At 40.9% G+C, this 26,216-nt stretch overlaps 1 long non-coding RNA gene across 3 annotated transcripts in view; it reads left to right on the top strand.

Moving 5' to 3' along the window:
• Window positions 1–138: 138 nt before the first annotated feature.
• Window positions 139–26,216, top strand: part of LOC107317371 — a 44,827-nt gene continuing 18,749 nt past the window's right edge. For all 3 annotated transcript variants that reach the window (XR_004308231.1, XR_004308230.1, XR_004308229.1), the window contains exons 1-5: window positions 139–280; window positions 4,223–4,349; window positions 5,022–5,142; window positions 15,126–15,271; window positions 22,015–22,172. This is a non-coding gene — a long non-coding RNA (uncharacterized LOC107317371). The remainder of the gene's footprint in view (window positions 281–4,222; window positions 4,350–5,021; window positions 5,143–15,125; window positions 15,272–22,014; window positions 22,173–26,216) is intronic.

Genomic DNA, 26,216 nt, shown 5'->3' with positions numbered 1-26,216 from the left:
GCATTTATATAGGCTTAGTTATAATAAAGTTAAACCTAACACACCCCCTTGCCTGCACAAACAAACAAACCAACCAGCCAACCAGAAACCCCTGTTAAAATAATATTTATCCCTTGGTTTTTGTAGATCTGAATAGGATTCTACTAAATGGATCCTATCAACTGCCTTAAAGGCATGAAACTGGTGAGCAGGTGAAACGCAAGAGTGCAGTGCTACAGCCTGCACCTCCACTTTGCTTTAAGGTTCTGTCCTCTCATGGATAAAATCAGAGCTATATGTGGTAAGTGAAAGAACAGGTAGGGTACAAAGTTTGGGAGAGTGGGAATTTACATGATCTTCATGGTGTGAGTTAGTGAGTGAGTGGGTTAGGTGTGATCCACCAACACGCAGGAGAAGAGGTGAGGCCCTGCTGATAGCACTGTCTGCTGAACAGACACAGTCTGCTGGAGATGGGCAAAACTGGTGCCTGGGCATTGTGCATTGCTGAGATGGGCTTCAAGACCACCTCCATAATATTTACCAAATAGCCCATTTCCTTCATGCTTTGCAGAGAGCATTAAGCTGTCCTTTGTTTATTCTCTGTGCTGTCTTACTGATATTAAAGAACACAAAAGCTGGGATTTCTGAACTGTTAGAAAGATTTTTATTTCTTTTTACATTTGTGTTTTAAAACAACAACTGTGTCTTTTCAATTACAGAAACATTTTGAGGATATATGTGATGTGTAAGAGTTCTGTGGAAGTGATATGTTTTGTTTCCAGAACTGTTTGTCTTGATCAACCTGAAAAGTTAAATGCATTTACTGCTTTAGAAATGTCTCAAACAAAATCCTCATTGGTACTATTACCTGCAAATAAAAATAGAAAATTGAGAGCTGTCTTACGCTTGCATGACAGCAGATAAACGAAAATGTTTGAAATTAGGATCATTAAAAAAAGACAAAAGAAGTCAAAGATTCTAAAAAAGTCAGAAATTGTACAGAATTTAGATCTTGAGTTTGTTTCACAGACGAAAGGCTTTGCTTTTGAGCTAGCTGCATATAAGCCAAGGAAAGTCCAATTAAGCTGATCGAATTGTTAGTGTCATAAGATAAAGAAAGCAAAGGACATTTAATTATAGCCATGCTGCCAGGCACTGGTGTAACAAAAGAAAAAATGTTCACCTACAACACAGAGAGCTGCTTAACGCGTTTGGTGTAATAGGAGAAAATATATGGTCTACACAAGTGCTTCAGAATAGTTAAAAAAAACTGTATCTCCTGATTTTAATGTAGATGTTTTCCAATTATCGACATGGTTTAAGAAAAAGTAATATTTCTTAATATTGAGACCTTCAACTTTGTTCACAGGTTGAAGAGAAAGCGTCATGCATTAAGACAAAAAGGTTGCCTAAGAAAATGTATTTGTGACCCAGAAGAATATGTAATTGATGTGTGTAGTTGTCTGGATGGTAGAATAACAATAGCAACCATTAGAGATGAGAGCTGGAACAAGTCAGGCAGTGAGGCAGGATGTATTTTATAGGTCATCTGGGCTCCATTCAGATCTACAGGTTGCTATTTCTTCTCCATACTTGAAAGCATTTAATGGATTATTATAAAAGGAAAAGGATGGTATGCAATAATGGTTTAAATTGAAGCTGTGTGTATATATCACCACTGTGCGACTTCTAAATGAATGCTTCATTTTTAAAATTCTCCCATGGCATACTTGAAAGTTTGCCAGAGCATCAAGGAATTAAAACAATGAATTCACCGGCTGCAAGAGGAAAGGACACTTAATAGTACCGTTTTTCTCTTTCATGACATGGGCTATTATAAATAAGGAAAGTTCACCAAGAAAGATTTTTCCAAAACTACTGCCTATACTTTTCAATGCAGATGAACTGTTTTTGTTCTGCACTGTTTTATAATATTAAGAAAAAAATAAGAGAATTTTGGAAGCAGGCCTAACAATCAAACAATCAAGGCTGGAAGCACATTGTAGTGAACTTAAAATCAGAATCCCTGCTTGCCTGGAAAATGCTTCTTTCGTATCAAAATTGATATAAGTTAAAGGGTGGAGAATTTTTCTGCTTTGTTTCGCATGAACATAAAAGTTTTATTCCTGCTTTTAATGGGTAGTATTTTACAAATGTAATGGAACATAATTTTACCAGGCTTCCCTAAGGGAAAGTCATGGCATGATTACGCAGGCAGTCCCATCTCATTTAGTATAATGCTTACAATATACATGCAAATATACTTAGGCAACTCAACTTAGAGTTAGATTGAATGGCATTGAGATAATCATAGAGTGGTGCAGATGTTGAAGAAAATTTTGCAAGAGAAATATGGATTGAATGGCTGCAGACATACATGCCCTCAAGTAATATTTCTTTGTGATGCAGAAGATTTGGGCTGTGCCAGACAGAAGAATTTGGCATGCGTATGTTCAGTGATTTAGGCTTGGTCCTGTTTAAGGACCCAGTGACAGCATAGCCCAGCAGAGGGTGACAGGGATGGATCTTGAACCATAGTGGCTCAAAGGGTCTCTTTCTGGGAGAAGGAACTGTCCCCTTCCAGGGAGAGCTCTTTCGCAGTTCCTTAGGATACCTGATTTCAGGATGGTTGGAGGGATGCCAAGGGGCTCTGCAGGCATGGAAGGAATCAGATTGGGTCAGATAAAGGCACAGGGTGATGGAGTTGTGGATTTCTGGAGTCTGCTCTCCAGAGAGTCATTGCATATAGAATTTTTCAACTCTACCAGCCAAAACCACCTTTATTCTAAAGAAATGAATTAAGGTAATGCGGTTCAAACTGCAATCCCAGCATGTTGGGTCCATTTGTTGAGAAAATCACAAACAAGGAGAAATCCATACAAAAGCTAGTATGAAAAGTCTTTTGTTTTTGGGGCTTCAGGGGTGCTTTTTCTGGCTTAGCTTGAGCATTAGCGAAGGAGAATGCATCAGAACTTGCAACATGTTTTCCTTGGTGAAGTGTTGTAAGACTCTGGTCTGTAGGAGCCTATATTTGTGTGGAGATGCATGGAGATGATATTTACCAGACTGTATCTGAAGTAACAGCAGACTCTCCTTGCTCCTGTGGGACTGCTTGCAGCAGAGCTTGGAGCTGTGGCTGTAGCTGGTACCTGGGTTGCAGGTGTGGGCTTAGCAGTGGGGCTGGGACCTGCAGGCCTCTTTGGGTAGTCACATCCTTTCTCTCTCTCTCTCTCTCTCTCTTCTCCTCTTTTCCTCTCTCTCTTCCCTTTTTTTTTTTTTTTTTTTCTGAGAAAGCAGATGAATAATGAAAGCAAGCAAAGGAATAAGAAAAAATGAAGTACAGGAGCTCTGTCTTTGATTTTTCTTAAGCTTTTCCACTATCGCTGTTTGTAAGCTCAGATCTGTAAAGAGTGACAGTGGATACATTGTCAAAATATATATTACAAATATGCATCTGTCTGCTATGAAGCAAACTACATGCAGTCAGTGTTTAAAACAAAACTATATCCATATGTATGTATGTGTGTATATATATATATAAATTTGTAATTATTATATATATACTGCAACATTATTAGCACTCTCTGTTCCCTGATATGTTTGAAGCCAATCAAGTAGCAATTAAGGGCAATATTTGGTTAATATTTTTTTTTACTTTATTTTCTTTGTATTTACTTGCTACACCTCAGTTACTTGGTATTACTTGGGAACATGAATTGCATCCATTTTCATTCAGCCATACAAAATTTATCATTCAGATGAACTAACACCTGAGTTGGTAACAGGCTGTGAAAATGTTTGCTTTTCCCTGTTCATTAGTTAGCATTTCATCTGTGAGCCTGGGATGGGTAAATTTCAGAGTGCGTCTTATTTAACCTCTAAAAATGTATCCTCTGCTCAGTGACAAGGGGCACCCAGTGTTGCGTCTACCCCACTCTTTATTTTTAGAGGACAAAGTTGCCAAATGCTTCCCATTGCAACTTTGTTCCATGGGGCTGCCTTGTTTGCCTTTTTCTGTCTGAAGAGATCCTTTCAGATGGGATGCAAGATTGATTTAAAGTTGTGTTTGTTTGTTTGTTTTTCAAGATTAGGAAAAGCTTAGTCCAGCACTGCAGTTGGTGATCTATCAAGTGCCCAAGGCTACTGGTACGCTGCTGTCATTTTCCTCCACAAAAGGATGTCTCTGTTTCTGCTACTTGCAAAACAGCTTTAGCTGGTTTTATTTTCTATTTTTTTTTCACAGGAAGTTTTTGATCCAAGTAACCAGGTAATGCACTGTAACTGCAACCAGAAATATACAAGTGGGGAGATTTTTATTTAACCGAGGATTGTTGAATTGTAAGAAAATCCTGATGAATGAAAAGTGTGAGGTAAGTACACCAAAGCTAGAGGGCTTTAAGCTGCTCTGTGGATGATCTAATTCTGAAGGAGAATGGCCTCAGTTCATGGTAGCTTAATCCTCTTTTACAGTAAAGTCAGACCACTTCTCAGTGAGAATATCCACATAGGAATTTAATGCATTTTAACTTACATGTATTATTATCATGGGTTTAGTTGATTTATCTAAACTTTCCTGAATTACTTCTTGTAGAAAAACCGCTAGACATAGTCGTATGGTACTAAATTTATTTAAACTATAGCCATGCCCTTAACTTGATGTGGGTTTTCACGTGACCATGTGAAGTGATAGATGAAAAATGGAACATAAGCTGCCCGCCTTCCTTCCTGATCCCATGGTGTAGCAAAGATAATTGTGTCTACATTGCCCAGAAATATTTGGAAAGCCTCAGAACAAGTGTTAGGCATTTGTTCACATGTTGGGCAACATCAGGGACTTTTCTTTAGCCAGAATTCCAAACTCTGGGATTTTGGATCTTGAGGGTCAGCAAAAAGAATTGCTGTGATTAGTCTTTGTGTAATCCATCATCTGTGCTATATAAAATGATACTTATCACTGTAGAGAAACTTTGACTAACATGGTGACAATCCAGCAGAATCCCAAAAGCATCTCTGAATGTTGTAAGATCTGTGTTGCTTCACAGCCACTGCTGCCATGGTGCGCTGCCTTTCATCTGAGTTCCTTTTGTCATCACACGTGAGGTTATGGAAGCATCAGGAGCAAAGCTCCCTGCTACAACAGGAGGAGCAACAAATTCTTTGCAGGTCTGTTTGATTTTTTTTTTTTGCTTGTTTCTTAGACTCGTTTGAGCAGTTTACTTTATAGCAAGTTTGGCCTGAAGCTTAGGATACTAATAAAGCTGTCAAATGAAAGCATTACTGGTATTTGAAGAATTAAGCCTGCATTTGAGAAGTTAAAGTTTGCCCTGCATTATTTCTTTATTTCTCATTTCAGCACTGTTTGCGTACCACGTCTTTTTGAGTTAGTGCGTAACAACTCAAGTCGGCTAAAAGTGTATGGCATTAATGAAACTGTGAGCCACATAAAAGACGAAATTGCTTTTTCTCTTTCTGTAATTGCCACTACAATAAATGCTGCCTTTACTGTAAATTTTTTCAGGGTTAACCCCTGCAGATCTCCCAGCTTGATGAAGAAGTAGTGTGATTAGAGGCGTGTATGGGAGGCAGAAGCAGAACATCTGACTTGTTGTTAGGGGTGTTCAAAGGCTGTAGGCAGCAGAAGGCAAAAGTTGCAGCTGTGCTGCCCAGTGCTGGGATGAAGTGCAGCATACTGGGTGAGGGTCAGGTGTGGTACTGCAGCCTAGCAGCTCAGGCAGCCCTGCCATAATGTGTATCCTTTTTAGTCAGCCTTGCTGAATGCTGTAGAGAGTAACTGGAAGGGAATTACAGTTTTTGCAATTCAGGAGAAAAGGAGGGAAGAGTTTTTTGTATTCTCTGTGATGGCCAATGTTGTGACCAACAGCCACTGATATTCTAGGGTGAGAAGGCAGGTGGGGGCAGTCCCCTTTATGCAAGAGTTGGAAACAAAGCTCCCCTTTTTTAACTCTAAAATATTCTTACATTTGACTGGGTTCATCCATTCAAGTAATTACGTCACCTCTACATTAATCTTCAATCTAAACAATTCCACTTAGAGGCATCAGCAACATGTGTTTAAGTATTGGAGCATCCTCAGCATAACATACTCTGGTAATGTAATACATTGCTGAAAGTTTAAAAGGATCTCTGATAAAGATACAGCTATTAAACTGGTTTTAATATCTACTGTTATTTTAAAAATGTAATAAAAAGACTGTATCTATCTTTGTGATGAGAGACCATCTCAGATGAGAGATTGAACACATTCTTGTTAGTGTTCAGATGGTCAGACGTAGCAAAATGCAAACACTGGTGATAAATGCTTTCTCTGCTTTCAGTAATGATTTGTTCTGTTTTTCTTTTTTTTTTTTTTTCTTTCTGTTAGAATGGAAAATACATTTAAGAGTCTGAAAATTAGTAGATTTTTAAAATGTCTTGAATACCATTTCATCTGGAAAAAAGGTTTAGAATAAGTAACCTGCCGTGCTAGAAAAGGTTGCTAATTATCTGAATTTCACTGTGGTTTAATTAGCAGCATCTACAGTAGAATGTGGAGGTGGTGCTTGTCACCTGCCAAGGAAAATGTTGTCTTTCAGAGGAGAGTAAATGATGTCTACCAAAATACAGCCTGATTTGAGATCTGCAAAAAGAGATCTGATAAATAAATAAATAAAAATCCCCTTAAATTCTTTTGATGGGCAGAAGTGAGTGGGCCTTAAGCAACAGGGTTCAGAACTGAGGTACCGTTGCCCCCAACTATCTGCATCCCTGTCTGGGGAAGGTCTGAGTGCCACCACCTCAGTGCTGGCTGTGAAAACAGATTGCAGACACTGGCAGGGGCACTCAGGGTGCTGCTGGATGGGGTGTGCTGCAGCTGGCACTCCTCATGGTTAGGGGAGAAATTAGCACAAGTGGGAGTGTCAGATCAGGTGTACCAGACTAATAGTGTGCTCCCTGTGAACCAGATGCATGTGAACAGGAATGAAACATGCCTGATAAAGCATGCTTCATCTTAAAGTTCTGCTTTTTTTGTTGTTGTTGGCCTTGTTAGCTGTTTTAATAAATGCAGTTTGTAATTTGGTTTTAATGTACTTTATAGCTAGGGGAATTGGTTACTGATATTGGCTGTTTGTTACGGACAGCTCTGCCCAGAGAGGCTGGATGCTTGGAAATGCTGGAATTGTGTTAATGAGGTGATGGGTCAGAGCTGGATGTTGCTGGGGTCAGGAAAAAGGTGACATTTAATATCTGCTGGATCAAATAAAACAGGGCTAGATCCCTGTCATAGGCTAGACTTGGTCAAGTTTCTGTAATCCAAAGGGTTATCTTTCTGCCCGCTCTGTGTTTCCAAGCATTTTTATCCTTCCTCCAGACTTCAAATGCAGAGAGTTGGTATGCACAATTGAGTTAGTGGGTAGTTTGTGTTTAGTGGTTATTTCACATTCACGAATGTGTTCTGAGCTCTTTGTTTAGAATCATTCTCATGGCAAGGAGCATACATAATACATCGCTGCTTTATAACAGAGGAAAGTAAAAGAGGGCATTCATTTCTGTGACAAATAGTGTTAAATCTATATGAAACTTTATCTCTTAATTATTACAGAAGAAATTATTTTCATAAGAAGTTACAATCTTTTCCACATGTGTACTGGAATTGACTTTATAACAGTGTATGTAATGATTTTGAATATATTAGGCAAAGCAGAAAAGATCAAACAGATCATAGAAAAAGAGATGCAGAAAAACATCAGCAGGTCATTGGTAAATTATTTTTTTACTAAGGTACAGAAACACCATCATCACAGAATAAACATCTTCAGAAGATAATCTGCTTGCTCTGGCATTCTGGTGCTTAAAGTAGATTTACAAAACAACCAAAGAGAGAACTTGCATGTGAAGATACTTTATAGCAGGACCCAACAGAGGGGCTGATGACATACTGTCATTTCCACTCCCTTCCCACTAACTTTCCAATTATATTCAACTGCTGTCTCGTTTCTCCTTTTCTCACTTCTCTGTCCCACTGGAGTGAGTGACCTGAGTGTGGCTCCCTGTGCTGGAGCTGCCTGCTGCTCGAAGGTGCTAGTTGTCCTTTCCTCTCATATCATCTAATTGATAGCATAATAATTTCATCCCAGAGCACATCTTACCAACGTGCTTTTACTGCAGTTTGCAACCTCTGTTTCAGACCTAACAGTGGCTTATTTACTTGTCTACTTTTCCCCCAACTCTAATAGCTGATCTCATAAAAGATATTGCCTCTCCCCATAAACCTCAGCTTTCTACCCTACATACATGTTCCTTGGGGGAAGTGAGCAAGAAAATAGCCTCAAGCCTGGAATTTCACTGTGAGACCTAACTTCATCCTTCTGCCATGTTCTCAGATTAGGGCCTGCATTGCAGGTGGGAGCTGCAGGACTTTGGGTGGCTTCTTGCTCAGGGGAGTTTTGGGGCTGGGTACTGGATGCCAGCCACTTGTGGGAAGGTGACTGTGGTTTGACTTGCACAGCTCTTAGAAAACCCTCCGAGGGTTTTCTCCTTGAAAAATCACTAAGGTGTTTCTTAAATAAGACAATGATTTTAAACTAGAAGAGGGCAGATTTAGAATGGATATAAAGAAGATTGTTTTACATTGAGGGTGGTGATGCACTGCCACAGGCTGCCCAGAGAGAGGTGGTGGGTACCTCATCCTGGGAGACATTGATGCCAGGCTGGATGGGGTTCTGAGTAACTTGACTGAGCTGTGGGTGTTCCTGCTTGTTGTGGAGGGCTGGGCTAGACAGTCTTTAAGGGTCCCTTCCACCTCAAAAGATTCTATGATTCTATAATAATTAGATGCTTCTGTAAATAAAGTTAAGCAACATTAAAACATAACATAAACACTCTTCAAGTCAGCAGCCAGCCTTATGATGAAGTTTGTCCTGTGACTCCTTTGTGGACAGTTTTCTCTGCAGTTTTTAAGCAGTATTATGGGGTAGTGGAGCTCCCAGGGTGAGCCCCCGCAGCCAGCAACAAGAGCACACAGGGGTGCACCACTGCTGCTGTTTATCACGTTCCTGTATTTCTCTGATCCATCAAATTCACGGGTGTATTCCGTGGCATGATGGGCAACCAGCACAGCGGATAGCAGCAGTGCCAGCCCAGACACGGCGACACCCAAGCCACGACGGCCGAACCGTAGGTCAAGACAAAGGGAGTATAGTAGGAGAGCTGGCGAGCTGAGACAGCAGGGAGCAGCATGGAGCTGCGCTGGCGGCCGCCCACGCCGCGGGGCCGGGCCTGCGAAGATGCAGCGGGTGATGGCGTGAGGGCTTCTGTGTGCAGGGCTGTGCTCTCTTGACAGCACTGGGTGCGACTGCAGGGCGCAGGATGGCGGTGGGCTGTGAGCCGCGGCTGTGCCGGCCGAGCCCTGGGCAGCGTGCCTTGCTGCCGCTGGCACTGTGGGCTCTGACTGCTGCAGGGAGGCTTCTGAGCACCCACTGGAAGGAATGGCATGATATTGTGCTTTAGGGAACAGCGATAATCTCTTTTGGCATTGTGCTGTTATAACAAATGCACGTGTGTGATTTATCCTAATTAAAAAAAGTATGACAGACATAAGCCAGAGAAACGTTTGTAAATGGCACGGTCTGGTCCCATCTTTGTTTATCACCACTGTGATGCATTGCTGGCATCCTAAAACGATGAGCCTGTGTTACTTGGTGTCAGCACAGGCTTGGCCAGTGGAATTAAAAGGTGTGCAGTAGTGAAACAGCCTGAGCGTTTAGCAAGGGGATCCACAGCTCAGGTTTGCTCATTCTTTCCTTACTGCAGTTTGGATTTTATTGTTTGTTTGTGTAGTAGGAGGGAGATGAAATATAGAAGCCCTTTCTTGCCATGAATGAAAGAATTATCCACTGTGTAAGGCCACCTCTATGGAATTAACATAGGTCCTTTCCGTATGCATGTAGAGTAAGATTTCAGATCAAAACGGACCACTGAAGGAATATACACCAGCGCATTAAAGAAAGATGCTGCATTATTCTGTACCAAAAAGGTTAAACTCGTCGGATTCTATGTAAACACTCATTTTACCCTAGCTAACCTGTAAAGATTTCATTTTGCATCATTTATCTTCTTCCTTACCGTATGCTATACCATCCCGAGCTTCGATGAAAGAATCATGTCTCCATTCATTTCCTATCTTGCTGAATTGCCTTCGCATTTCCTATCATCTGCACATAATCCTATTCTCTCCATTATTGTCTTAATACCAAGTACAGCACAAGATAATGGATAGGCACTGTAATAACAGTGTGGCCTGTAGGAGCCCCTCGAGGGAAATATCTTTGACGCTGGTAGAATATTAATGCATCCCAGGTCCCTGATCTTCCTCTTTCACTTCATCTCCTGTTTTCTAAACTACATAATGACTTTCATATACATGACAAAAGCATTAGAACAGAAAAAGACTCATTGATGAGCGGCGGAGCTGTGTGATATTAAGAAGCACTATTCTCAGTTCTTTGTACAATTTTTGACCACCATCAGAGACAGTGTGTGCAGGTAATTTCTGATTTAAATAGATACAGGCATAAAGAACCATTATCATACTCTGTTAATCCAAATGCCCGTCACAGGCACTGCATGAAAATAAATTAAAATGTAATTCTTCAATAATGCATCTGTCTACAGGATGATTTTCAGCAGATTAAAAACAAACAACTTGATATCACTTAGAAAGGCTAGCGGATTGTTTTTGAGAAGCTTAATCATCAGCAGATTATGGAAGGGACAGTAAATCAAAGCAGGGTATGTTAAACAGTGTAGATTGTGTTGTAGCAGCAATTTACTATACATAATTTTTTAATAAAAGCGAAAAATTGATTTTTGTGAGCGTAAACATTGAATCTTGAGAGAACTCAGGTGCTATTATCAAGATAGGGAATGTTAAAAATGCTATTGTTGCTTTCACATGACAAGAACCTTTGGTTTCCTTTACCAGGAAGAGAAGTTCGCTCCTTTCAGGAGTGCCCTTGGCACAACTCTTTTTCTCTCTCTTCCCCTCCTCTGAAAATTATCATTTTACTGTTGCATTTTGCTAATATACCATTCCCTCCCAAACCCAAGTGTGGACTCTAGCAAGGAATAGGAGCCCCCAGACCTTCCCTTTGTGCCAGTAGGAACTTGCCCAACCCATGGGTGCTGGGAGGTGGGAAACTTAGTCAAGAGTGAGAGCCAATGTCTAAAGAACTGAGGGAGAAGCATTCAGAAGGTTCCAGAAAGAAACGAAAAAAAGCTTGAAAATTAAGCATACTTTAACGCAACAATTAAAACAAACCTCCCACCACACACAGGCACTCAGGAGCACGGCTGTCCTCACACCTCCAGCTATGCAAATACTGAGCAGTGCCTCCAGCTTCCCCACATGGCTCCGGGTGCTGCCAGGCCCTGGGAACCCGGGAAATGTCACAGTGAGAGACTGAAGCTGTGCTGAAGGAAATCTGTCCCAGGAGGGAGGGAGGAGACAGTCTGTCTGTTCCTGGCCTTGCTTTTGTTTTATTTATGCCCTAATTTTATTTTCAGATGATTCATTTGATTTATTTCACTGCTTTTAATGTTTCTTTTCTGTTCTGAACTTGAATGGTACTGTGAAATAGTCTAATATTAAATTATGGCGATTCTGCATTTTAAAATGGGCTCGGTGGGGTGGAAGAACACATGTGAAGCTCAGAGACATCGTGTTTTATGTTGGAAAGCTGAAGCTGTCCCTTTGAATCCTGGTAAGAGCTACGTTAGCAAGTTCTGTTGCTGTCATTATAAATGTAATGCCTTTTCTTTCGCATGTGCTTACTTGCCAAGAGAAAAAAATGACATACTGGGTGACACTGGTAGTGTGGGATCCCAGTCTAAGAGACTGTAAACAAGAGGAGGTGAGAAAGAACTCAGCTCACTTCTTTAAGAATCCACTTAAAACTCGTGGTCTAAATTTAGCTCTGGTATTAAAATATTATTGTTCCCCTCCAACCCCCTCCCAACACACACACTCCTCCTTCAAAAAGGGGTTTGGCTTATGGCTCCTCCATAGTTGCCCTACAACACAGTCAATAACTGATTAAATAGGGTTCTAGGAAGCAGACTCAGAGACCAGTGCTGTGGGATGCACAGGCCCTTTTCTGCTTTAATGGTGTTTGTTGCCTTTACTGGCTGTGTCATGCTGATTTGGGCTTAGCATGACACAGCATGGCATGAATTACTGTCAACATGGTGACAAGAAGAAAATCTGAGAACCTAGCAGGTGCTAGGAAAAAGGAAATAGTGCTTTTTATTATTATTTATCTATAATATGGAAAACTGATGGCGACCTCAGTCCCTCAGAGCTACACCACTGATCACCATTATCAGTGTGAAGACTCTGAAGGAGTCCGCATTGCCTTAGAGGAAGGCTGAAATCAGTGAACCTGATGTCAGGCTGAGCTGGGTAGGGCAGGAGCCTGTGGTAGTTGGGAACATACTGGTGTTCTCAGACTGCTTGAATGGGTCCTCCTGGGATCTGGTGCTGAGTTGCCACAGCTTTGGTCTTGGGGATGGACTTGAAGAAGAATATATCTTGTTTTGCCCAGAAGTGAATAGATTTCAATTAAGACTCCATTTTAAGAAATATTTCCAGTCATGTATTAATTAATCCGTGCAGTGTGTCCCATCTGAGTGTGGGGGGCTTGTGGCTGCCTGCAATTACTGTTCTCTGCTTGTGGGGTTTTTGTTGGAGGGAAGCACAGCACAAGCACCTTGAATGGGTCTCCAATTTGCTGGGCCCCTTTTGTTGCTTTGACATGCCAAACAATGCTGACAGGATTTTTTTTTTTTTTTTTTTTTTCTCCTAGAATTGCATTCAAGATTTTGCTGGTGAACGGTTTTATGTTTTTTATTATATTTTTATGCTACTGGTTGGGTTACCGCCATGTCTGAAACTTTGGGAGGAAGTACTGTCTTTGCAGGGCTGAAATACCACTTTGATGCCTTTAGACACTGTATTCCTCCTGTAACTTCTGGCATACAGGCAAATTATCTTCTAATTGACTCTGAAAGATTCTGAATTATATAACTGGAGTTCGCAACTAATAAGAGAAGTGACACGGATTTTGTTTGTCATTTAAATGTTGTACCTTGTTCTACAGATTATTGTATTCCCTCTCTTTTAAGTATACTGCTAGCAAGCAATCTAATAAGACCACAGCTTTTCTTTATTCTATGTAGCTGCATTTCCAGTATTGAGAAAAACATGCTCTCCATTCAGTTATCTGTGATGCTACTTTTTAAATTATTATTCATATTTTAAGAGATATTGCATTCATTGTGCTTGAAATATACTTTGGAGGATTTTATCTGTGATGGCAACACGTGTTGTTTCTAATCTTAATCCAGGCAACACTAATTTTATGTTTGTGAGTAAACATAGTAATAAATGAGAATCCTCCTAGAATGGTAATTGGTGCCGCTCTTTTGTACTCTGGGTTTCAAATCTGCGTGTAATTGTTGGTGCCCTATAGAAATGTTAATTATCTTGGATAATCCTGTTTGCCTTGATTGGACTGGAGCAGTCCCAGTTAGTACGAAGATGTTACCCAGGAAAGTTAGAGAGCAGAATTTCTACATATCCCTGATGGCTGAACTGTGCAACAGTAACTGGGAACACTTCTTGTAATGCTGCTTTTAAGAGGGAAAGATACCGAATAAGGCAAATTAAAAATCAACATATAAAAAATCTTAACTATAAAATAAGTTGAGTATAGGTTTAGAAGAGGGGATATGTAAAATGCCTAATTAAGAATAAAGAAAACCCCTGTGCTGAAGTTTCAAAACCCAAATGAGCATTGTATGTGGAGATAAAGCATTCCCAAAGGAAAACACTGCAAGAAAATTATTCTTGGCGTTTTCTATTCATTTCTATTACATTGATTTTAAAATCAGCTCTTCTAAAATATGGCACTGTTTTATGTACATCTTCAATAGTATCTGCAGCAAGCTCTGCGCAAAGCTGTTTTGTACCAGGCTGGGCTGCACTCAGTTCCAGGTGATGTTCTTGGATATTCACCCCCCCAGAAAAAGCAGTGACTACAAGTATGTGTTGGAAATGCCCACTCATTGCCTTCCATTGTGATTCTTTAACTTTCAGAGTGTGTTTTGTGCATTGTTGCTATGCAGCCATCTGGTAGCCCCTGGATTTCTGGAATCTGCCAGTGGGGACATGTGCTGACATTCAGAAGAGAGTAAGAGACTGTTAGCCAAAATATTCCTTTTGTCTTATAGATAATATTTGGCTTGCAATTAACACGCCAGAAAAAATAAAAATCTGTTTTAGAAGTAAAAAGTAATAAAAAAGATGTTCTTCTGTAACTAATTAAGCTGCGGTCTTACTATTGCTTGGACTGATTTGGTGTGGATGCTCATACCATCAGATAGAGGCAATCCTTATATGCAGTGGTGCAAGCCCCTTAGTTCTGCATAGAATGTCTTTGCCTATCATCTACTTTAGACACACCTTGATCGGGTTTTTGTCAGTGATCCCTGTAGTGCTCCCCATAGGCCGGATATGCTGTCTCTAACGTATAACTTTCATGTGTAAACAGATGCATTTAGTTTATTAGTTTTCTACCTCTTTTTAGTGGTGCAACTAGCAAAACGTAGTTTTCCAGATATGAAACATCTAAAGCCAAACAACAGTGATATTCAAATGAATTTGAAATCTCTAATGGAAACACAAGGAGAGCCCTTCCAGGAACAGATTTATCCTTTCCTATAGCTATTTCTCTGTTGTTGGTATCGCTTATGGACAAGCTATGAAGTCCTCCATTCAGTCCCAAATTATTTTACAGATGTGTGATTGTATTTGGTTTTTCTTAAAACTCCTAGAAAGTAAGCTGCTAACTTTTCAAGGCTAGTTTGCCAAAGACTAATAAGAAATATGCATCAAACTACCAAATATTAGATAGATGCACTATTTACAGATACCTAACTTGCATATGTATGTGCACTGCAAAAGCTACAGTGAAAACAAAGTGATTTTAATGCTACTGTGGTTTTTAATATCAATGGCAAGAATCAAAGCTTCAAAAAACTTGTGGCAGTGGATAAGGATCATAGGATCTCATTGCTCTATTTTTGCACAGGCTCATTAGCAGACCTCACCAACAGCAGATGACACTTCAGCTAACCTGAGAGTCAGTCTGGAGGCAGTGCAGGAGCCATCAGGACCACGCCATGCACTGAGTAATTTCCCTTTCAGAAAGCTTTAACAACAGCCCTCTGCCTCTGGGTAAGTTGGCCTATGATGTGATGCTGTTATTTTGTGGCAGGGTGATGGAAAAAATCTCTGCTCTCTGCTAAAAATATCAACTGAAATAATTGGTGCTGGTGGATTTTTCCCTTTGTTCTTCCAGTATAGCTGGTGCACCAAAGCCACACGTATGGCATGAACAACTGGAGCACAGCAGCCTCCTGTTTGGAGGACAGGGAAAAGGCAGCTGCCTGACTGCCAGCCTTGCTGTGTGGGGGGCAGTGAGCTTGGGCAGACATGTCAAAGCACACGCTTGCAGGCTGTAGCAGGGTAATGTAGACTGCACAGCTCCCCCAGCATCTCTCAGTGACCTGCAGTAATTTGTGGGCTGAAGGATACTGCCAAGAGATTGTTCGCTTAGATTTAAGATGAAAAAAAGGGTAAATAATTAATCTGAGGGTAATAATGAGGTCATGTTAGTGCCCTGGCAGAGTGGCGCTGCGTGAGGGTGGGCAATCCCAGGGGCCATAACACTGTGGGACATGGGGCTGCTGTCACCAGCTCTCTCTTCTCCCTTACTTTTACACAGTTCCATGCTGCAGTTTTATCTGTGAGTTTGATCATGGAAGAATATTTCCTTTAAATAACCACTTTGTTCACTATTCATTACATTTTGGTATAAAGTAGGCAAGAAACCTAAGCAAAATACATGAAAATAGTGCCTTCTGCTGGGACAGTGTGTGTGTAACTAATAGCACCATGATTTTCTTGTTCCTCAAGATTACAATCAGAAACTCCTCTCAGGTATAGCAGTCTTCCAAGGGATGGTACATTTGAACACACAGTGAGTACTTTGGAGATGCTGGACTGGTACATCTGATTCCCCACAACTGCAGTTTTCTGACAGTTTTAATTCAGGTGCACCTTTAATAATGATGGAGACTGATGTTCTCAGCACTCAGTATTGCTGCTGTTAAAACCTTTGTATCTCTGTAGACAGACAAATACTTGAATTATCCAACAAATGCACTTTCCCCACCTTTAAAACAACATTTTGACTGTATTATTTTACTATTTTATTTCTGGAGTGGTTGGACAGGAATGTGGCCATTAACACCTCCAACAGCTTATTCTAGGTATAGCAGGCTTTTGCCAGGACAGGCCACTTAAAACATTCATGCAAAGGGACAGAAGTGTTTTATAGTATTATAGTTAAAAAAGCCACCTTATGGTGCATATTAATATTTTTGTGGTGGTTTGGGATGCTAAAAATAAGAAGAACCCCCACAAAACTGTGTCTCACTTGATGGGATCACTGTTTTATAGAAACCAACATTTTAGTATCTGTCTCTGCTGTTAAAATGGCAGGGGCACAGGCTTTTTTTGTCCACGTATGAGCACAGACATGCCAAAATCTCAGTGTGTTTGTGTAGCTGTGCAGAGAAGATACCAGCCAGAACCTGAGGAGGAAACTGAGTCTTCCAAATAGCCTTGGGATTTGTTTGCTTTTAGTTCCCTTCTGGGTAACTTGTTGGCAAATCCTACATAGCACTGAAGGCAAAATGACACTTTTTCCTCATTCCCAGGAGAGGCAAAACATGAGTTCTGTGACAAAGTGCCCTGTGGCCAAGAAACTGCATGCTCGGGGTGATGCAGCCTCTGACTGCAGGGAAATGGGGCTGAGGTTGCCCAAAAGGAAAGAATCTGTTCTATGACATGCTGCAATCCAAGTGCAGTCTGCAGGAGATGCTCCAGGAGAAATGCTGATGCTGCAAAGGGTTGCACAGGATATTACAGACAGAGAGCTGCGCGGGCGCTCAGGTAGATATGTCTGCTGGAGATTCTGATGTCATTCCAGCATGTTATTCAGGGCATAGAATATATTATTTAAAATGTGCTAAAAGTAGATGGCATGCAAGTGAATTGTAATATGTTGAGGTGGAAATGTGATAAACTACTCTTAGCCTTTGACAATACTCAGTGCCACTTCAATTCTTGGAGAAAATGATAAGCTTTTGATAAAATAAGAAGGAAAACAGAAGAAAATGCAACCCTATCTTTCATCTAACTCAATCTTTTCCGTTCAGAGGAGTGAATGCTCAATGGGAGCAAAAGGCAGAGGGTAAAGGGGGGATTGAGATGGGAAAGATTGTGATTTTACTGAGAATACAGGGTACAACCAAGAAAGATAATAATCAAGATTAAAGAAGAAAGAATACCTTAAAGCTTAGATGGGGAGAACTCTGTATGTACCAAAACAAGAGAAGAATAACTGATTGTTTGTCTGTGGTATTTCTCCCAGAACTGTATATGTAAAATAATAATATAAATAAAGAGTATTCATCTGTCCAATGGGGCTGCAGCAAGACAGTTGCTAAGGAATGAACTGGCGGAATGGTGATGAAGAGTGTTACTATAAATTCTCTTAAAAGAAAGAGGAATTTGCTTTGTTTGTAGGAGGGGTTGTACCAGTGTGCCATTTCTAAGGAAGCTTTGAGAATAATTTTTCTTTTAGAGCGATCGTTGTAGGTTACCATGAGCCTGGGAAGGCAGAATCTGCAAGCCTGGAGTTGCAGTTAGATGTGAACTGCTGCCAGTATTAAGGCTGAAGCTAACAGAAATACTGATGTAAGCAGAGGAGCATTAACAGTTCCATCTCCCCTGTTCCAAGCTTTAGGAGAGAAGGTGGAAGGGCAGGAGGAGAAAGCAGTTTCTACAGAACAACAAAAACAATAACTTCATGGAAACGATACCAAGAAATGTATAGAATGCGGAAAGACCTGAAGGTCTGGTTCCTAATCAATAGTACCTTCAAGATATGAACAGTGCAAAAAAGACAAAGGAATAATTCATTGTCTGAGCTGGAGACAGGAACAAAGCCTGAGGCAAATGAAGGAAAAGTTGGGGATAAATATTAAGAAAAGTTCTCAAAAGCGTCGTTTTCTCCTGAAACTGTTGCTATGCTCTGTAAAGTGCAGTGGTGTGGTAAAACAAAAAATTTACTCTTGAATGTATTGAAAATATAGTGTCACAGCTATACAAAGCTTCTCCATCATCCTTTGCTCAAATACTGCTTGGATTCCAAGTACTGGGGTAACATTCCTCCTCACATGGCAAGAGGGAAATCTGACCTCTTTCCAGTGAAGAGCAGAATTGTTCCTGGAAGGTGTAGTTAAATATGATGTGTTAAATACACAGTTCAGGTTTGAAACACTGTGGTTTTATGCAGGGTTTTGGGAACTTTCCTCCTGTGGTGATGAATTTTGTGAAGGTCTGATGTGCATGGTCCCTACTGAAAAGACACTGCTGAATGAAACAGAAAGGTTAACTATCACCTGGAATTTACATGCTTAAAAACAGATGAGCAGATTGAGTAGAAAGGGAAGTATGATATTTCTTTACCTTCAAACCTGTTAGTTTCAGCATCTTCACAGAAATGCTTTTCTGAGCTGAGACCATTCAAGCTATGTCATCCATACAACAAATCAGTGATGGTGTATTTGGTGTACAAAGTGGAACAGATTTCTAAGAATTAAAAGAAGCACAACAGATCTTTAGCTGTAATCAGCAGATTCTGGCTTGTGTTGCTGTCTGTAACCTGATGCAATGTTCTGAGTTTAGGGTCACTGAACAACATTCTGTCCCAGAGGAATTACTTTTCTCCCCTCCCCCCCATCACCCCAAAGACAACTGCAAAGAAGTTAGGAAAAATCTGTTGTATTGATAGGTTTATTTTCTGTTCCTCTCTCCTATAATGCCTATTCAATATTGAGGATGGAAGTCCTGGCACACTGTAGTTGCTGCATATGGAAGGAGGCAGGCAGGTATGTGGGACAGTGCCCACGCAGAGAAAAAATCCTTGAGCTACCTAGCTTTTATCTCGTGGGGCTCTTGTAGCAGCTTTATAGGAGCTTGTGTTTACGTAGCAGTGTAGAGAGCTGTCAGGAGAAAGGGGGAAAATCAGGAAAACAATGTTTAGTTTATAAAGCAAGCTTACCCCTTGGGTGAGGAGCATCGGTACTGTACCAGGCTTTCAGGTGTGCAAGATTTGTCTGTAGGGCTGTACATCCTTGCTTGTGTGTTAAAGATTAAGGCTTCAACATCCAGAACTGCCAGTCTCCCTGCATGTAATCCATCAAGCAATGGCTTGTGCCAGGGGTTTGGGTGATGCTGTTTCATGTTCAACACAGCCATCGGCTTCTTGGAGAATCCACCTTTTACTCATATCATGATTAAATCATACAGGGAGAACATGTGTTTCTCAAATCTCCTTGCAGCCTTTGGGTAAAACTGTTAAGTTTGACAAGGGGAGCTGAGGGTGCATGAGAAAGTCTGCAATTCTGAGTTTGTTCTTTTGGGTGCTTTCATATTGCAAAGATCAATTATTTACTTCCTATCAGGTGAAAGAAGAAGATCAGTTGCATTAATTTTTGAATGCTTACATAGAGTGTGTGTGTCAATTGGTCTCACATTGCTGAGGTCCTGCTTGCAGCCTTGTCAGACATCAGTGGCAGGGGAGCTGTGCTAGAAGTGCATGCAGCTTATAAAGCACTGTATATGGGTAAGCAGGAGGCAGGGAAGAGGGAGAACTGACAGACTTATAGTTTGATGGGGCTGGGTGCTGGTTTGCTTTAGGCTGCTCATTGGAATGGATTGATCACCTAAGGCAATGTTGTGTCTTCTGCAATACTCCCTTTGCTGGCATCCTGGCAGCAGTGCTGCAGTGGCTGTAGCACTATGTGGCTCTGCCCTGCTCCACTACACTGGTTCCAGCCCCCTCCTGCCGTGCTGCCTGCCATAGTCTCAAGTGCCTGCGACTTCTCCCAGCTGGTTGTCTATCTGTTTGGGATTAGTTTACTATGCCTATATGTTTTTTTTCTTTGTTTGATGTACCAAAGCACTGTGGTCATAAAGGAATTTTTACTGTCCAGTTGCAACATATTGATGTTCTCACCATGTTAAAATTGCCTTTCTATCCCTCCCTTATCTCACTCGAGACACAGAATGGGATCTGTTCACCAATTTAGTATTTACCCATTGCTCTGTGGGTATTCTGAGCCTGGTTGCAGGCATGTGCTGTAGTGGAGGTGTCTCAAGTTATAGCTTTTGTTCAAAAACTCTTGCTTTTCACACAGGGCAGCTATCCACCCTGTATCTACATGTGGTGCTAAGCTCACTGGTGGGCACGTGGCTGAGGGTATACCACCTGCACCCAGCTCCCTGCCAGTGCTCTCCCCAGGCACCACAGAGGTTCCTCAGATGCGTGTTTTGCTCTGTTATCTCTTTGCAAACGCTATGCCTGGTGGATATTACAGTGCTACCTAAAATGTTGCTTACTTACATTATTCTGAAAAAATGCTGGTAATAATCACCTAGCAGCAGGCAGCCGTTTCCTCTGTGTTCAGAGGAATCAATTGCCCGCCACTGCGCTGCTCTCCTCCACCTCTCAGGAACTGCCTTAGGTTCATTGCAGTGCTCTCTGTGCTACTGTGAATAAATGTAATGCTCTGATCACATCGCTCATTTGTGCATTGATTTTGAACTAATGATGTGTTTGTGTGTGCATACCTGGAGAAAAAAAAAATGTTCTGTGCTGGAATGCCTCCTCCATTTTGGACTGTGTAGCTCAGGGCTGTCATCGCGGTACTACATGGAACACTGCTGCTGGGCTTCGGTTTTTATGAAGTCCTTGGAAAGATTTAATTAAAAATACCTTCTAGATTTCATCTTCTTTAGGAATGGCCTTTTACAGGTTCTACCCATGGGGTACTGTTTATCCAATTTAAGGCATTTAAACACAGAATGTTGTTCTGCTGTATTTATTCTTTGGAAATCTATATGGTTTTTTCCTCCCCTCTCCCTCTCCCCCTACCACCCCAAGCATGTTGCTGTTATGTGAAGCAGATGCAGGCCATATCCTGCTAATCTGCACAGCCAAGAGAGATGGGATTGGAGCGATTTTAACTCTTTGGCACTTTGTCAAAAGCCTGCAGGTAACTTGGGTTCCCCACGTATGAACATTTTAGGTACTCCTTATGGTTCTACTGCGATTATTCCAAACATAACACTGTCATTTATCTTATTCTGTGTTTAACAAAATACATTTCTCTCCCTTGAGATTTTTTTCCACCTTTTTCACTGTAGTTGTCTGTGCAAGCTGTTCATTCAGTCCCTATTGTGTGTTTACAGGGTTTGCTTTTGTGTTTAATATTGCCATGTTCTCAGGTGTTGGCACAAGTACAGCATGAAAACACACCTCTTGTACTGTCACTGCACTAGCATCAAGATTCCCATGTTTTTCATTGTGAGTCTTAGCTGGCAATTCAGTCAAGCCGATAACTGACCTATCTGTGTCCAAAGAACCCACAGCTTGGGACCCCTACCTTGGAATCCCCTTTGGTAGACTTGTTTACCTATGGCTCATTTCTCCATACGTCTCCATGGGTTTGCAGTCTCCTCAGATTCAGTGAATCTCATTGCAATCACAACTGGTTTTTCTCACTGAAAACTGAGCAACAGCAAATATCTTACCTGATCAATTCTTTTCACCCACAAGGTATGACTGACCCTTTTTCCTCAGATCCCGGTCAGTTCCTCCTCCCTTTGACTTGTTTCTACTTTCAGTCTTATAGTTAAAATTCTAAAATTTATGCATCCAGACTCTTGAGTCATATCTTGCCCTATTCAAAGTGATCAGGCTTGCACCTCTCCAGTGCAGGACTCTTCTAAAGTCAAAAGCATTTTCTTTGAATGAAATTCTGTCCTTTTATTTCATACTTTAGACCCCACTCAGGCACCTGCTGTTCTGCTTGGTCTGTACCAGCCTGTTTCCATCTCTACCAGATTCTGCCCACTGTTGCCAAGCATGGAGCACCTCGAAGGAGGCCAGGAGAGGAGTAAGATCTGCTCACCAGGCGTGCAAGAAAGGAGCAGAGTTGAGGTATGGCCCCATTGAAACAGCACGTGATGTGGCTACCTGGCAGCAGTGGTTTTCACTCTACAGAGAAACAACCAAAGCAGTTCCCAATATTTAATTTTGAACTCATGTGATTTTGAGTTATATCAAAGAAAAACATGCAATAGCTTTTAATGATTGCAGTTTAATTTCTTCCTGTTAGTTTTCATTTTCCAGTATGGTGCAAGCTTTATGTTGTTATTCATTTTATGTACTCTTTATCATATTTGTCAGTAAATCTCCAGCAGACAGAAAACAGTGGGGTGTGTTTGCAGTACTACAGCTACCAGGGCTTGGCAAAATAGCAGTGTAAAAATCATTTGCATTAGAGCTAATAAAGACAGCTGGAATGGACCCCAAAATATGTTCAATAAACCAATAAGACTGACTGCTGATTATACTCCTACTTCAGTAAAAGTAACTGGTTTTCATTCAATGTTTAGAGTACTGTAATTGTGCAGTGTAGTATTTTACCCGCAATTTAAATCTAATATAATGGTCAATGCCTGCCTTTAAATGCTGGCAGTTTGCTAACAATTTCCAGTCTCATGCCTCTTGCATTTTATTTTCTCTGTATAAGGGCAGGGTAAATTTCTCACACGTAGTTTACCATATGTAACTCCTGGTAAATGCTGACTCTTATCGTGACCATTATAGACATCATTTTAGGGATTAAAGGTGTTTATTTTGTTGTCATTTATTTCCCCTCTCCTCCCCCGCTGCCCATGTTCCAGATTTTCCAGAAATCTTCTGGAGTTGTTAAGAGATTGTTAAGAGATCATACTTGGGAAAAGGAATTACATAAATTAATCAGCTAATAGATTTATTTAAAAATCTAGCTGCTAAGATGATGCAGTAGATTGCCTCTCCATTTTCCTCTGTAAAGTTTGGCTTCCCTGCTCCATGGAAATGATTTATTTAAAATAGAAATGTCTGACCTTGAGACAATAATACCCTGCCAAACCTGCATGTCTTCAAAATGCGTGTTCACTCTGAAACATGAATATATTGGCATTGCATAAAAGAACGTGCCTGCTTTTCCTTTTGCTTTATGTAAGCCAGCAGTTTTTATAAAAAGCTTAACTGATAGACATTCTTAATGGTATTGATAAATAAATAACAACTCTTTCCTGCAATACTTGACAGTAGAAGGATTCTGCCTGGGATTATTGTAGATAAAAATAACAAGCAGGATTTTCTTGTACCCTGTGCCATAGATGAAACAACAAATCGGTCCATACCAAGTTCATTCAGCCATATTTTACATCTTCTAGAACTGGAATCGTGTAGCCTACAAAACAATTTATATTTTATCTGTACCATCTAATTAATTAAATGGCCCCGGAGTACCAGACTCACAAATCTCGTTAATAGCTGAATACTGAAATAAAGGCTGTTCACCCCTACTAGAATAATATTTGCATATCTCCACCTGCGATGGGTAATAAGTACCTGCCACAAATCAGAATTATGAATTTTGTACGCCTAACAAAACCGCAGGGGAAATTATACCTCAGACATTCCATAATAATTGCAGCTAAGCTGTTTAGTGCCATCCACTTATTCTGCCTGAAGTGTTTAAAGCAGCAACAGTTGTAAATGAATTCAGGCACACATTTAAGAGAAAATGTTTTAAAAAGTTTTTCTGTCTTGCCATATGTAATTATCTTTATAGAAATGTTCGGTTACAAGTTATAACATGCTCACATTTAAAATTGCAAATTTAAAACTTCTTCTGATTAAAGTATGTTTTGTAAGAGAGGTTTTTTAAGCTTACTATGATAACATAGAAAGCTGCTAAAGCCATGTTTATCATGTTGGTCTCCCAAAATCAGTGATCTGGTGTATGAGCAACCACAGCAAGGAGCCTGCTTTTGCAGGGCTTCTTTCCCCAGTAATGTTCAGTTCCTGGGAGAGAGTTAACTGCTAAAGGCTTGGACAGAAATACACTGCGATGCAGATAGTCTTTCATAGGCCAGGGAATTGGGATGTTAAAGTAGGCAGCATAAGCTGCCTCTGGCTTGTTTATTTTCATGACAGGAAAGGAAACTGAATGTAGAGCAGAGTGAGCTCAGGAGAAAGAGTTGCGAGATGCCCATGGTTCAAGCAGCTGGCTGGAACTGAGGATGGAAGATAATACAGAAGCTAGCATTTAAACAGTGATTTGTGTTCAGTGGGGCCTCAAAGCTCATTATAAGTACAGGTTCAGCTTTGTCATCCTTGTAAGGACAGCTCTAGGGACTGGACCTGTCCTTTCAGGAAGCTTGTGGGCAATGTTTTTAGATCCACTGTTTAACTTTTAGGCTGCCCTCTGTGGCAGCATGAGTTGGACTTAATGATCCTTGTGGGTCCACTCCAACTCCAGATATTCTGCGAATTCTTTTGGGATTCCAGGGTGCTCCACAGATGTGGTATGAATCCATCCTTTTGAAAATATGTGGTAATTTCTGGTTTGTCATGAAAAGATAAGAGGCTTCTTTGGCATAAATTAGAATATAGAAGGGGGGAGCAAAAAGAACAAATGTAGTTATAGGCCATTCTGGTTATGTTATTGAACTGCTGTTTCCTCAGTCTTTGATCCCAATAAAACTGCGTGTGGAAGGTGGCATTTGGATTTTCTGCTGTGTCAGGAGGTACAAATTTGGACCCTGGAAGCCTTTGGGACCAATGTGTGGTGGTGCATCCATGAGATAGGCAGACTTCTCTGAAGCTGTAAAATGAAATGTCATATACTATTATTGAACAAAAGAGGGGCAAACTTAATATGTGGTGACTAGGAGAGTCTTGTTCATGTGGGTGTGCTACAGTCAGTATTCTAACCATCTAGGTCTGCTGGTGTAGGAGCAAAGAGTGAGCAGGGCTTTTGAGACCATGGTAGAGCGTGGCTTGTGTTTCACCTTGGTTTCTGAATGGAAGACAGGGAAATATGGGACAGTGCCTGCCCCTGTGGGGTCTCTGGTCCCAACCTGTATCCCTGCAGGAGTTGTCTGGGGACAGGCTTTCACAGGCCATGTTGGCTTTATTAGTACATCTGGGGCAGTTTGAAGGGCATTAGATGGCAGACTGGTAGGAGTCCAGCTGCCTATTGTGATTTGAATGCATGTATTGTCATGTTACTGATTTTAGAGGAGGCAACATACCGGCAAACATAATGTGTCTTTGCCCTGGTTCTCACTGAACATTTTGTTGATTATAAATAGCTAGGTTTCAAGCCTTTGCAACAGACGAGAACAGAACCTAAGCTGTATCCTAAACCAGATACACAGATTATTTGTGATCACTGGAATAATCCCAGGTTTCAGAGGTTACCCTCAGGACATTTGCAAATTGATTGTGCAGACAACCAAACTCAGCTAAGGGCTCGGTTTAAGCCATTTGTAAAACTGACCACTGTCCTCCTGCATGACGAGGCTGTAGCCTCACTGTAATGTTTGCTACCCCCCACAGAACACAAACAAGAGAGGTTAGAAGAGAACTGCTGCTGGGAGGTGGGGGTCAGTGCTGAGTGCTGCTGGGGACACACAGCTCCCTGGGCAGGAGGGTCTCTGAAATCCTAGCTGTGATTCCTGTGCACATCCACATTTGTATGCCGCAAGCATAGCAGTCGTTTTGCCAGTGTTCTAGCAAAGGATTAAAAAATAATTAGGATTTATATATGTTCAAAAGGAAGGGGCACGGTGCAGTGAGTCACAAGGAGGTGATTAAGTCAGAATGTCTGACTCTTCTTAGACTGACAGCCGTTAGTCTGAGTGTTTAGAAAAATAGCTGATAGCTTATAACATGGTGGGTAGCATAGCTCAGAACTGTATTTTGTATTTTAGAGGACTAACAGACAAAGTCCCCATGGATTTTTATTTTTTTTTATATTACATAGAATGGCTATAGAAGTTGAACCATAATCTCTCACTAACTTACACATTAGCCCAGGGCAATAAAGATGTTTTTATTGGAGGCAGAATTCATGAAAAGTTGTATGGTTTTTATCTTCAAATATTGTACTGTGCTGAAGGCGTTTAAGTGTCCTGCTGG

This window comes from Coturnix japonica, chromosome 8, assembly GCF_001577835.2.
Source record: "Coturnix japonica isolate 7356 chromosome 8, Coturnix japonica 2.1, whole genome shotgun sequence".
NCBI lineage: Eukaryota > Metazoa > Chordata > Aves > Galliformes > Phasianidae > Coturnix > Coturnix japonica.
The sequence above is the reverse complement of the archived record's forward strand: the minus strand, read 5'-3'. Positions and strand labels throughout refer to the sequence as shown.